The sequence below is a fragment of the Astatotilapia calliptera genome, chromosome 19 (genome assembly GCF_964374335.1).
Source record: "Astatotilapia calliptera chromosome 19, fAstCal68.1, whole genome shotgun sequence".
Lineage (NCBI taxonomy): Eukaryota > Metazoa > Chordata > Actinopteri > Cichliformes > Cichlidae > Astatotilapia > Astatotilapia calliptera.
Window position 1 is genome coordinate 16,974,162 of NC_137440.1, and position 15,077 is coordinate 16,989,238.

Sequence of the window (15,077 nt, forward strand, 5' to 3'; positions counted from 1 at the left end):
AGACACTGTTCAGAGTGGTGTACTGTTTTCCCTCCTTGTAAATCTCACATTTGATGATGGACCACAGGTTCTCAATGGGGTTCAGATCAGGTGAACAAGGTGGCCATGTCATTAGTTTTTCTTCTTTTATAGCCTTTCTTGCCAGCCACGCTGTGGAGTACTTGGACGTGTGTGATGGAGCATTGTCCTGCATGAAAATCATGTTTTTCTTGAAGGATGCAGACTTCTTCCTGTACCACTGCTTGAAGAAGGTGTCTTCCAGAAACTGGCAGTAGGACTGGGAGTTGAGCTTGACTCCATCCTCAACCCGAAAAGGCCCCACAAGCTCATCTTTGATGATACCAGCCCAAACCAGTACTCCACCTCCACCTTGCTGGCGTCTGAGTCGGACTGGAGCTCTCTGCCCTTTACCAATCCAGCCACGGGCCCATCCATCTGGCCCATCAAGACTCACTCTCATTTCATCAGTCCATAAAACCTTAGAAAAACCAGTCTTGAGATATTTCTTGGCCCAGTCTTGATGTTTCAGCTTGTGTGTCTTGTTCAGTGGTGGTCGTCTTTCAGCCTTTCTTACCTTGGCCATGTCTCTGAGTATTGCACACCTTGTGCTTTTGGGCACTCCAGTGATGTTGCAGCTCTGAAATATGGCCAAACTGGTGGCAAGTGGCAGCTTGGCAGCTGCACGCTTGACTTTTCTCAGTTCATGGGCAGTTATTTTGCGCCTTGGTTTTTCCACACGCTTCTTGCGACCCTGTTGACTACTTTGAATGAAACGCTTGATTGTTCGATGATCACGCTTCAGAAGCTTTGCAATTTTGAGACTGCTGCATCCCTCTGCAAGATATCTCACTATTTTTGACTTTTCTGAGCCTGTCAAGTCCTTCTTTTGACCCATTTTGCCAAAGGAAAGGAAGTTGCCTAATAATTATGCACACCTGATATAGGGTGTTGATGTCATTAGACCACACCCCTTCTCATTAGAGAGATGCACATCACCTAATATGCTTAATTGGTAGTAGGCTTTCGAGCCTATACAGCTTGGAGTAAGACAACATGCAAGAAGAGGATGATGTGGACAAAATACTCATTTGCCTAATAATTCTGCACTCCCTGTATAATGTAATTGCAAGGAGGTATTTCTGTAGTCTATTGATGCTAGATAGTGGAAAAGGGGTGGGATTAAATAAGCTTATGCTTCTTCCTGCTCCTTTTTGAACATGAACGTTATTTGGAGTTGTGGTTGCTCGTTTTCCTTTTGTTTTGCTTTGTTCATTTGTCTCTTTTAATTCTATTTTGTTGTACTTTTTCAACATATTCAAAATAAAGAATCAATCACTCAAACCTGCAACAATGTTTAGGTGGCTCATATATTGCAGTAACAACATGAACACCACAGCATAAATTATCTCAGTCAATCATTGCTTTGCAATGATATGACGAATGCTATTATCTGTCAGTAGTTTTAATGAAATGACATACAAACCAGCAACATTTTAGGACCAGCTTGAGCCTCTACTCTCTGCCAGATCTTTACTGTCTATGTGTTGGTAAACAGGCCTCTGATGGTTACCTGTTGCTCCTACAGTATTTTCCCTTCTATTAGTGAAGCATGCTTTCCTTTTGTGAATCCAACTCGCCTGAAAATCTCAAGATAATAATCAAGAATTAACCTAAACCTACTAACTGTATGTCTTTGAACTGTGGGAGTACCCGGACAGAATCCACGTAAACATGGAGTCAACAAAAAGTCCCTGGGCAGATGGTGGAGTCAAACTAACACCTTCTTGCTGTGAGGCAACAATGCTAACCACCATGTCACCATGCTGTAAATTATCTACCAGTAATAATAATTGGAGATATTAGCTTCAACTGCCATATCATAGTCCTGCTCAATTTTGTTTTCTGAGTCAACATCATGTTTATATGTTTCATATATTTTACCAGCTCATCCACATGCACCGGATGTGTCTGTATTTGTCTGAGAAGCTCTTCTTTCCAATCCATCCAATCCAACTTTATTTATATAGCACTTTTAAAAACAACAAAGTTGACCAAAGTGCTTTCCAATATTAAAACAGAGATAGCAGTTAAAAACCATACCTTAAGCATACAATGAAATCAATAAACAAAATAAATATATAATTGAAAAAGAAGATAAAAATAAATCAGTGTATATATTAAATATCAAAACATGAGTCGAATAACAATAAGATATACAATGAATAAGATTAACAAAGTAAAAAGATTAAGAATGACCAACAGCTGACTAAAAACTGACTACAAACTGACTCTGATAATACTCCTAGAAAGCCTTTGAAAAAAAAAGTGTTTTTAAAAGTGATTTAAACATTTCAAGTGTTGGGGCCAGCCTAATATGGAGGGGCAGTTTGTTCCATAGTTTGGGGGCCACAACAGCGAAAGCTCGGTCCCCTCGGTGTTTCAGTCTCGACATGGGGACAGCAAGGAGTGACTGGTCAGATGATCTGAGAGACCTTTGTGGAGTTTAGTGGTGTAAAAGGTCTGACAGGTAAGAAGGAGCCAGGCCATTTAAGACTTTAAAAGCAAGCAATAAAATTTTAAAATGAATTCTAAAATGGACAGGCAACCAGTGTAAGGAGGCAAGAACAGGGGTAATGTGCTCATGTTTGCGTGTCCCTGCAACAGGCGAGCAGCAGCATTCTGGACCATTTGCAAGCGTGATAGTGAAGCCTGATCAATACCAATATAAAGTCCATTACAATAATCAAGGCGCGTGGTCACAAATGCGTGCAAAACTTTCTCCAAGTCACAAAAAGAAATCAAAGGTTTTACTTTAGAGAGCTGCCTCAACTGAAAAAAGCTTTTTCTCACCACTGTATTTACTTGTTTGTCCATTTTAAGAGCTGTGTCAAATTTTACTCCAAGGTTGGTGACAATTGATTTGACACACGATGTAAGAGGACCCAAGTCAGATGGAGGGACACCAGGTCCATTCGGCCCAAATATAATGACTTCAGTCTTCTTTTCATTAAAGTTTAAAAAATTCAGAGCCAGCCATGCTCTGATATCCTTAAGACATTCTAAAATAGGTCTGAGGGGGTTAAGGTCATTGTGTTTCAGCGGTAGATAAATTTTACAATCATCTGCATAAAAAGTGTTCAGAGTTTTCTTTGGAAAACTCTGAACACTCATGGGCTAAAGAGCTGACTGAACTGCCATATTGTCTGGGTCCTCGATGATTAGGGTCATGAGTGTTCGTTCACTTTTAGAACAGACGGATTATTGCCTAGCTGAACAACATCTAAAATTCCCTGCCTTTTCACATGTCATAAAGCAATTTTCACTCTCTTCCCAAGGGCGTTTCGATTACTTGTTGAAGAAAATTGCAGGAAGAGAATTTGGTTTTAGTCAATGCTCTTAACCAGCAGCATTTGGAGCTTGACTACATGTAAAAAAAATGCATCAGTGGAGAAGTTCTGAGAACACAGCTTCTAGAAACTTTGTCCACAAGCATTATCCAATTTTTTCTTTTCTGTTTATCCAAAAGAAAGCTGTGAAAATAATATTGCCTGTGCTGTTTACTTCCAGCTTAAAATCACAACTCAAAGCAGAGCAGTATGTCATATTTCAGACACTGCATACTTGAGGCCATTAGAAAAAGCAGCTTTATAGCCTCCTTAGTCAGTGTTCCTTTAAACAAAAGTTGAAATGCATTTAACTTAGTATTAATAAACATGAATAATTCAAAGGGTTAAAACAGCTGTGCCAAATACTGGTCAAGTTTTTAAAATTATTATCATAATTCAAAATGCAGTGAACTATGTATGCATACCACACATACAGGACATTGCTCTTTGAAATTGTGTTGTAAACTTTAAGTCTGAAGGATGGTGCATAATCCCTATAGCTGGCTATGGGAGGATGCATTACAGGATATATTCCTAAACAAAAAAGAATAAATTAAAAAATATGAAATATGATAAAGGCCTACTGTGGCATGCAATATTATATTCTAGTTGCAGAATTCATTTCAGGTGCCTTTCATTAATGCTTAAATGTTCAGTATTATGAAGAAACCTGAGTGTCATTCCCATCCCGCTATATTAATCCTAAATCTTATTCAGTACAACAAAGATATTACAAAGGCACAGAGGAAATGTAATTTTAAATGTAAATGTAAAAGACTTTCTATCCTCTTGTGCTGCATTGTTGAATGCGATTTAGGTAAACAACTCGGAACAGGACACAAAGCAGTGAGGGATGAGGTTGGACTGTAAATGACCTGCTGATAGCGACTGTTGCTAACAGATGAAAACAAGCTCATTACATTTCCCATGGCAAAGTGTGCTGTGATTAAAAGGATTACACAATGAATTCAGGGCACCTCAAACACTTAGGCAGAAAATAAATGGGCACATATGATGACGCCTCAGACTGCCTACAGTGGCTTGTCTGTCACATATGAGCAACACCCTTACATGATGGGAATTACCATGCATCTAGAAGGGTTTGCCCTGAACAAATTGCATTTTTCCAGTCAAGACCTTTCTCCGTCTTCACTCCCAGTGAGGTCACCAGTTGTTGCATTCAGCCGTTTCCTCTCGAGGACCCACAGTGATCCTATTTCATTCGTTGGATGCCTCGTTATTAATCCAGGAACACAACTAGTGGTATTTTCACCTCTCTGCCCAAGTATTTTCTCTCCTCTGCTGCTGTGCTGAGGTAGTCTTTATCTAATAACTGCTCTACATTCTCATATCTCAGACTGGGATGTACAGTTTCAGAAACAATAACCTGAAGAAATGTTTTAACCCTTACTCAATTCCCCCTCTTTCTTGCTGTGATAATCGTTTCAACCATGGTGGCCCTTCATAGCTTTTATGACATCTCCATGATTTTTTCTCTCTCTGCTGTGCTGTGTTCTCTTCATTTTCAAAGATTCTATTACATGATTTTGGTATGTGCTGGGAGGTCTTGAGTGGTTACCTCCTCTTTTTCGTGCTAAAGTCATGTGATTCTACCCAGTGTAATATGCTCAATTGATATTAAACTCCATCCTCTTTTTTTCTCTTTTCTTGGGAGTAAATCTACCCAAACCACACAGCTCAGCTAAAGTTCTGTGTGCCACAATGACCCTACAATCTGTGCCACAGCATCCTTCTCTTTCAGTGGGTGGCTACAGCTGAAGCTCTGGCCAAAAACTGAAAGCTGGAAAACCACTTTGGGCTGCTCCCCTTAAGGCACAATTACAAACGAGAAGAAGAAAAGTAGCTGTGGGTAGAAGGGCCTTGGGTTATGCTCAGCTTGGACCATCTGTTCCCTCTACAGGAGATTCTTGATCTATTATATCAGAGGGGAAAAATAATGGAGCCGGGGGGGGTCAGTGGCCCTATCAGAGAGTAGCTCTAATACAATGGGAAGAATGTTTGCATTACACTGCTGTCTCCTGACTCTGCAGGTTTCAGCTGACCTCTGCATGACATAGTGTAAGACTGCAGTCTTAAGCAAGAAGCACAAGGTCTTCTTGGGAGAATGCTTAGTATTGCTGGTGAGATGAATAATGTGGACAAAATAAAGTCAGCACATTATGTTCTTGTGAGGGCAACATAATCTTCATCAGACACAATTTCATCCCAGAAGATGAAAACACAGTGAACAGCTTGATCGAGACGTGGCTTTCTCCCAACTCAGCTTTACTCAAACCTAACCAAGTAGATTTGCTGTCTTGAAACCATGAAAACCAATCGAGGCTAAGTGATGAAACAAAACTTCCGCTTCTTAAAGTGTGAGCACAAATATCAAAGAAATTTGATTTAATTCATTTCAATTCAATTTTATTTGTACAGCACCAAACTCCCAGGAAGAAACCTCCGGCAGAACCAGGCTCAGGGAGGAGCGGCCATCTGCCACAACCGGTTGGGGAGGGAGAAGGAATAATTAAGAGTTAATTAAGAGAAGAGATGGAAAAATGAAGGTACTCTAATTCAGTAAGAACCAAGGGGTGGAGCCTCTTCTTTCCCACACATTCAATGGTGAATCCCATTTGACTGCAAGCACATACTCTTAGAACTAGAGTTACATGTATGAACTGACATGAAAAAGCTGAAGCCCCCTCATCACCTGGGAAGCCACACAGAAGGCGAAAGAATTAGGCTTTCTGAAGTCCTCTCAAAACATGCGTTAGATTTTTTAATTACAGCAAAGCACAAATCTAAACTAAATATAATTTAAATAAGAATAGAACATATTTTGATGAAAGACTTTCGCAGACAAACCTTGAAATAAGACAAAAAATGTCTCTAATTTTGTATATACAGCTACAGCCATCTTGATTCTCCACCAGACATGTGTCTGAATGGAAGCAAAAGCAGAGTTGTACTATCTTAAAAATTAATATTTGGTATGATCATCTTTATTTCTCACCTCAAGTCTGAACTTTCTTAGGCAAGTTTTTGTCCATAGCAGATGACCATCAAAATTAATCTCACGAGCTGATGTCATCAGTGGCAAATTTGAGTATTTTAAAGGGGTTTAAAAGCTTTTGGAAAATTAGTCGTATTAGTAGTTACTATTATTTTATAATGCTTTATAGGACTGTGTTGGAGACTGCTCCCTTATGTGAATATAAGCTTAATGCTCCCTGGTCGATCCAGTGGGATAGTACGGGACTATTCCCTTTCTCTTGTCCCTTTCATATTTATGTCCCAGGAGACTAATTGATTAACTCCTGATTTCTTCGTGCATGGCCAACCTGATAATAAAAATAGATCCATTACAGACACACTGGGGGGAAAAAAGAACAGAGAAAAAAAATACACTTGTGATATTGTCTAACTTTCCAATCAGCTAGAGAAGATTTACCATTAATGGAATTCAATCCTGTTATTAATAAAACTATATCACTGTAGGGATTACAGTCCACCTTCACATTTGTGGAATCTAGAATCCATATAAGCAATGATTTTCCTGTATATTCTACAGTACCACCTTTTTATGTACAGCAGATGTAAAACAGTATGCTGTATATTTTTGGATCTACATTAGCCTATGTCTATAGCAGTCTTTTTCCATTTTCCTCCTGCTTGCCAACAAAGATAAAACTATCAGGGCTGCATCAGTTTCCAGCAATATGGAATAATGTTTTTTTCAGGTGCAATAAACAAATTCTCACCACAGGACAGCAGGCTGAAACAAGGTTGTTCAAAAATGTACCTGCCACAGCAGGGCGGTCCTGGGATCTGGTAATACTGTATGCCAGACTAAGACAGCATCATGCACTTCTATAATACATCTGGGGTTGTCACAAGAGATGCATTCTGTCTACGTGAATGTCATGCATGAGCTCTCAGGGTGAAATTAAGAGATAGCAATGCAGGAAAATAATGTCTGAATGATGTTTAATAGATGTAGTCAAACTTGATCTCCTAAGGTGCGGTTCACCACGAAGAGTTCCACCAACTGCTTGACAAACAGCAGGGAGCCTTCGTCAGTGCACTACTTAATTACGTCAACACCACCCAGATTCCACTCTTGTCTGCACACTCCCACCCTTTTTGCAAACAAAGCATGTTCTGTAGTCAAGGTGAGTCCTTCAGAGGTGGTATATTTGCATCTGGTGCTACAGCAAATTAACATGATCCTCTCTTATCCTCAATGCTGTGTCACCTGGTCCATTCCCTGTCATTATGACAGCTATGAGCTGTGGCCTCCTTGTAATGGGATTATCCCACATGTTCACTATAGAAGATGTGTAGGCTGCTTGGAATGTTATCTTCTGTGTACTCTGTGACTGCATCTGTGTGCACCGTCATTTCACAGACCTCCTTTCCAGTGAAAGACTGTCTATGTTCTAGCATAACAGGCTAGTATGACTCGAACATTCTGTGCCTCATGATTCCACCAAGCTAGAAAAGAAGTTTTGTGCATGCACCTGAACTACTGTCTAGCTTTGCATGGATGGAGTGGAAGTGAATAAATGATGATGGAGGTATCATAAGTTTTACTGAACTTTTTATATGAAGAAAAAAATAAATGAAAATAAATGTTAACTGTGTAGTTAATTTAGGTTTTAGCCTTAATTCGGGGCTGGTTAAAAGTTTTGATAATATAGGCAAAGACTTTGTCCAATATTGCAGTCACCAAATGAATTGACGGAGTAATTTTTTTTTTTTTTTTTATTAAGTCAACAGTCTGTTATAAAGATAGAAAATATAGAGCTTTACTAACTCTGCCAATGTAAATAGTGGCACAAATTAAATGGAACGCTAGTCCCCATATATTTAATGATCCTACCACAGTTAAGGAGGTCAAAATGGTGGATATATGCAGTTTTTTAGGGTTCCGATTTCAAAGATTTGCATTTAATATTCAACTTCTGGACAGCCATTATTACAATTTCTTTGTGATCCTAATTAAAAAATAATAATCTTTGCTTATTTCATTTATTCCTGCTTCTCATTAATGTGGCTACCATGTGGGATTAGGGTTAGAGTCATGTTAACACCAACTCTATGGGTCATATTAACTTTGCGCACTCCACTGTCTTTTTGCAGAGATTCTGGGAATTGATGAGATGCACAAAATGCTGCATAGCTCCTGTTTCATGTAATTAAATTTATACTCAGGTCATTTTAAATAGAAACTGGCAGACACAAATTTATTTTCACAAAGGAAAGAAACCCATCATTAATGACGTGATCACATTTGGAGATTAATATGAAATGGGATTACATAATATAACTACAGAAACTAGCTAAATTTATATACTTACTTACTTCAATGTACATGTACACTGTTTTCCCAAGTCATGACCAATAGAATTACAATGGGAAACACAATAGGTTCCAACAGAATATTCTTAAACAGTGCGTTTAGGAAATATTTCAGTTCTGTTTTTACAGTGCATCCAGAACGTATTCACAGCACTTCACTTCTCATGTTGCACTCATAAAAGTGCCCACAAATAAGTGTGCATCATACTCAAAAAGACTTGACTATGTAATTACTGCCAAAGGTGTTCCCATAAACTGCCCAGCAAAGTATGTATATACTTATGTGCGTATTGTATTTCAATTTTTTATTTAAAAACAAAAACAAAAAACAACTGTAAGAATTTCAAGCTTTTTTCCCCCACTTTTTGGGGCAGTCTGTGTAGAATTCTGTGTGGGTGAAAAATTAATTTAATCACTTTGGAATAAAGGTGTAATCTGACAAAACACAAGTGAAGTGCTGTAAGTATGTTCTGGATGCGTTGTAAGTAACAGCTTGCATTTCACTTGTGTTTCACACTTGTTTATCACAAGTGAAATACACATATTTTATGTGTGTATGCATTCCTTAGTAGAATGTGGCAGAAAACTGAAGCTTCTGATCTACTGAATTTAAGTAGAAAGTCTCAGCTCACAGCAGTACTGCATATTTTTGACAGTTGATGGTATATAGGAATAAATGTAGAGGAATAAGTGATCAGTGGCAGCATCATTTTATCATTTTTTCCAAATGTTTGGGACCATTTTCAGCCGTGGGTTTACTCACAATATGTACTGTGGTAAAGATTTAGGACAACAGGATGACAAATGTGTTTTGAATGGGACTAAACTACAGTGTGTGCGTGTGCACGTTCATTGTTTTGTCTGTGTAATGGTGGGGCTATATTTTAATAGTTTTTATACATCAGTGAAGCTCTATGGGTAATAAAAAATGTATATCAGGGATGGAAACAGATGTTATGACCCTGCTTAAACTTCTGAAACACAATTCTGTTAAACCACAGGTGAGAAATGGAAAACTCTGAACCACTAACACTGGTACACTGGTATCAGTCAACAACATAGCAAACCTTTGCAGATAGTTTACAGTCATTTTCTGGAAAACTTGTATTCATAGCCTTCTTTATACACAATTCACCAAGCAGCTTGTCACAGAAAAATAATCTGACAGCCACACAAGTGTTTTCTGAATATTTGAAGGACTTGTTGCTTGTATTCTTGTCACACCATGTTGAACTTGGTCTGTCTTGCAGGTGCAAAGTGGCCCTGCTGTCTCACTTCACTTTTATTTAGTATTCCAGCGGTCATGCGGGCAACTTGAGCTCATCTGCAACATTCTTGTCTCTGGCTGCAACAAAGGAGGTTTTAATGTCAGGGGATGGAACAGGCAGTGACAGAATCTCCCCAATGACTCTTTATGGAGTCTTCCTGAAAAACAAAGTCAATAAGACTTGGAACGCCAAGCCACGGGTATTGATTATCTGTCTCTGACTATGAGGCATGAGGGGTGATATAGTGAGGATGAAGGGAAAGGGGAGTGAGAATAAGGCGCGGTCAGGGATATGAATAGAGAGTGAGAAATGGGAAAAAAATAAGGATGGGGATGCTTTTGGGATTTGTAGACATCAGTGAGATGCAGGGGGAGGCTGGTGAGTTGAATGAAGTATAAATGAGATATGCTCTTACAAATTAAAGCAAAAGTGCAGAAAGTGCAAAGAAGGTGCAAAGTGCCATTAAAAACAAAAATAATGAGACAGTAATCCACTACATCGCTACATGTTGTGTAGATATCAGAGATGAATATAATAGCTGGAAGATGTGAGAAGTACATTTAGTAATTCAAATTGAAAATCTGAGCTGAAAAATTCTGCTAATTAAATTCATATACATGCTTACGTTTATCTGCAAAAACCAAACAAAATAAAAACTTTTCTCCCTTTTTTGTTTTTTTTTTGCTGAATAAAAATAACTGCACTGTTAGCACAAGTTGTAGTTACCTTGTTGCCAAGGGGGTCAAAATGATCCCCTTCGTGGTTCTAATGCTAACTATTAATATGAATAAATTAAAGCCATTTATTCTGATTAGATAATAATCTAACGTAATATCCACTAACACATCAGGCACATCATTGTATTTACGGGCTCAAGAGTGGTTCCGAGTATTAAAAAAAAAAAAAATTAAAAAATATTTTAAAAAAAAGTTTGTTTGCAGCACTTAAACCACTAACTAGTGTATCTGAACTGCTGCTGAGGGCAGTGTCCAAGAGACCCACACTGTTTGCCTGATAAATCATCTCATGAAGTGCAATAACAAAATATGATAGCTCAGCACAGCAGAGGTCAGCACTAAACAGCACAGCATCATGCCGTTTCTTCCTAAGATCCAACCTTGGAGACAGAAACAGGCTCTGAAGCTCCTCCGCCACATCGGGGTCACCACAGCAGGTAGCTCCACATATTTGATTTTTACATCGGGTGCCCTTCCCAGTGCAACCCCCAGTGGATTTATCTCTCCACCTAAACCAGAGACTTTTCACTTGTTTTGAAACCTTACAAGCTTTAAGTTAGCATTTTCCCTAGAATTAGAAGTAGATTAATTGGACGATAATGTACTATAAAAAGTCATTATGCCTGTTTCTAGGCACATGTTTTACTTAAATTACTTAAGTAGCACTAGTAGTTATCAATCAGTCAGTATTGGTACTTATCAGGATTTGTCTTCTACATTTTCTCCTACTGTGCTAGAAGTGTTCATCAGCAGCATCCACCAGAACAGCTGACAGCATGGGTTTCTCCATAAGAAAGGATAAAATCAGTTTTATCTGTTTAGTAATAACATGCAAAGTTTTTTTTGTTTTTTTTTCATGCTTATAAAGTTGTTAACATTTTTATATCGGCCACTGCTCTGTCTTACTGTAATTCCAGACAGTCAGCTGAAACTGACAGGAACAAATAAGAGTGTAAGAGAGGGGGGAAAACTGTTACCCTAGAAAATGTGAGATCAAATAAAATAAATGACAAGAAGTCCTCCTACATTCATGTACTGCAGAATGACTGGAAAGAAGCATTAAGGCAGTAGAAAAAAAGAAAACAAGCCTGTCATGTGGTTTTTATCTAAACCTAGATGACCTACTAAACCTATTGTCTCCCCTTTTGACAATATATCACAGTTGAGAGTGGCTGCTTGAGAGGTCAGGCTCCAATAACATAACTCAGAAAATAATAGGTAAGGGTGTGACAAGCAAAAGCTCGACATAACTCCAGTCCACTGGGAGGGTTACAAAGCTCTGATTAAAAAGCAGACTTCCTCTCATCTCTGGAAATGCAGTGCTAAAAAAAGAAGAAGAAGGAGGAGGAGGAGGTGTGAAACAAGAGTCAGGTGAGATCGAAAAAGTGAACTTATGAGGACAGAGAGGGCAGGAGGGTGAGATAGATCCTGCTCACTGACTCCTTGCATTATTAACCTGTAAAGCCCAGATATGATAAATTTACATGCTGTAGCATGACTTAGTGGTAGACATCTCACAGTACAAGATAATAAAAGGGTACTCAAGAACCAACAATGCATTTCATATTTTATGTGATAAGAAAATAGTACTGCAAGCTTATCTAAATAAAAGATATTGAAAAACTTGACCTGACCTGGGAGTGAGAGTTATTTATTTGTTCAGATGTATCTGCTGCTCCAAGGAAATCTTTATTTCTGATTGGAAGATACTGACATGACTAATACTGTTATATGAATTAACAAATTGAACTGTGTGTTAAACAAGTGTAAAGAGTGACAAGTAACAAATGGCAATGGGGATCAGGAAACACTACAAAAAAAGAAAAAAAAACATTAGTGGTGAACACCAAGTCTTGCTCTTGGTAGAGCAAGACTACCAAGAGCAAGAGGGCAATTTAAAACCTGACACAGGTGTGAAAAAGGGCACAGGTGAGGACAATGAAACACAGGGAAAAACAAAGATGTGGCGCAACGGAGGGAAGACAAAGACAAGAACAAAAACAAAACACATGAGAAACCAATGTAAAACAGGATGTGGAGGACATTTAAAGACAGAAAAATCAAAATGAGCACAGACCACAATGAAAAATACTTCTTTGCCTACTCCAATCAGAGACGTTATCAGACACTGGTGATAACGAAGAGAAAATGGTGATTGAAAGTCTCTACAGAACGTAATATAACAATAAAAATGCAATACAGCTACAAATGAGACAAATTATTATATCTGCAGAAAGTGGTTAACCGAGGGATTTATCACACAGAGAAGCAAAATAAACATTTTAATTTTAATTAATTACATTATTGCTGATCACTCTCAGTCCTGCTGTTTAATTTTCAGTTGTGGCTGCACATCAGAGCTCTGAAACTTTAAAGTGGATCCATTTAGATAATAAATGCTACTGCCCCACAGCCTAACAAAGCATTCATGGAAATCCCTTTAGTTTGTCAGCAGATCAAAGTGAACCTCTTTATTAATTTAACAGGTATCATTGGTGTGTTTTCTGCATTCTAGCAGCTACAACTCAAGCTTTGTAAAAAAAAAGACTTAGCAGCAGATTCAGAATACACTTCATTCAGTTGTTTTAGTAAAGTATAGCTTAACAGCGTGCATATAAAAAGCGTATTCGCCCAAGATAGTCTCTGCATGTAAAACATGCACTTCTACAAATCCGCTGGGTGAATGTTAGCTCATTTAAAAATCTATGCAAAGGTTATTTCAGGATTTTGTTGTACTATTTTACTAAGTATGACTGTGCACAGACAATAAAGAGTTATTTTAATGTGAAGAGACATCAGCAAGGAAAGAGGAAAGAGAACTTTGGAGGATGGTCACTGCTATTGAAGGACCCTGCGACCATTTGGGATTTTTTTTTTAAATTAAGTCTGCTATTTTGACGGTATCTCATCCTCCTTTTATCTTGTCTTTACATGCTTTCAGTGAATCATTGCAAGATGGACTGAAGAAGATTATCTTAGTTTGGTTCTTTGGTTTTTTAAGACAGAAAACTGCAGCTGCGTACTGTGGCCTCAGTTTGTTTCTCTGCTGCATTTATATAAATTATCAAAAATATTTCTTGGGCTAAATCAAATTTGTAATGAACAAAGTCTCTAACAGATTAAGATTTTTTTTCTTTCCATCTTATAAGGATATTTCATATTTTTTATTTACAAACCTTTCTTTTATTTTTTATGAGATCCAATTTATGTGAAATATGCAGAAGCCACAATAATTCTACCTCATTGTCCTTTCTTACCTCTTTGTTTGCAATGGTAAGCATTTCCTTGTTGACATTCAATAAAAACCTTCACTCTGTGCTGTCCTTGCATTTCTGCACCTGTGTGACTTGACCTTTTCTTAACAAGTTAAGTAACACACCTGGGAGATTCGGTATATGGAAAAAGCAATATATTTTCCCCTACTGAACCATTACTAGGCATAGCTTAGAGAAAGCTTTAGCCTGCAGTTCAATTTATTCTTACTTCATAAAAAGAAGTGGTGGGGGAGCGCGCCTTGGAGGATGAAAAAACACTCAGCGCTGGTTGATCTGGGGGGTTCAGCGCTGCGGGGATCATAAACAGATGCTAAGACACTCAGAGGGAAGGTTTTCTTCTCTTTTGTTTGACGCCCTGTGTTGCTCCTTCAACAGCAAGTAGCTCTGTCGATGGATTTCTGTAAACATTCACCCTCAGTTGCTTAGTGCATTTCATCTTTTCTATATCCCTTAAAACAATAAAATGTTCACTATTCAGCTCAGTAACTGCTGAGAACCCATGGAGAAATCATTTGAAATAAAACAGCAATATAGTTTATCTGCTGCCATGTAGAACAAAGTTCAATATATCTTTTTGCAATGTAACAAAAACCCCCATTTTGATGCTTAGCTTACATAAATGCACAAGTAACACACACGCTTTTGCTGTATTTTCAAAATGTACGTTTTACTTGCAATAAGAGAGACTTTTATGAGTTCTGCATTTGACCAGTTAATACCCTCTCCCATTAAGAGTCAGGCAGATGGTTTGAAATAATGACAAACTAATTTAACATGCATACATTAGATTACATCCATCTATAGGTAGATGGACATTGTCCATAAAAAATGTCAGTGCAGTGAAAGTGTTCCAGACACATTTGTTTTGTTTCTTCAGTCTTTAATCCGTCTCTTTATGAAAAGGCAACTTAAGCACCACGGTAAAACTGCACCAAGTGTGAGGATAAACTCTGCCTTAAATACTAACTCTTTATATAAGCCCACGCAGCTTCATCACTCACATAGATACAAAAAAATATGAAGTCAACACATTAGTGCACTTTTAAA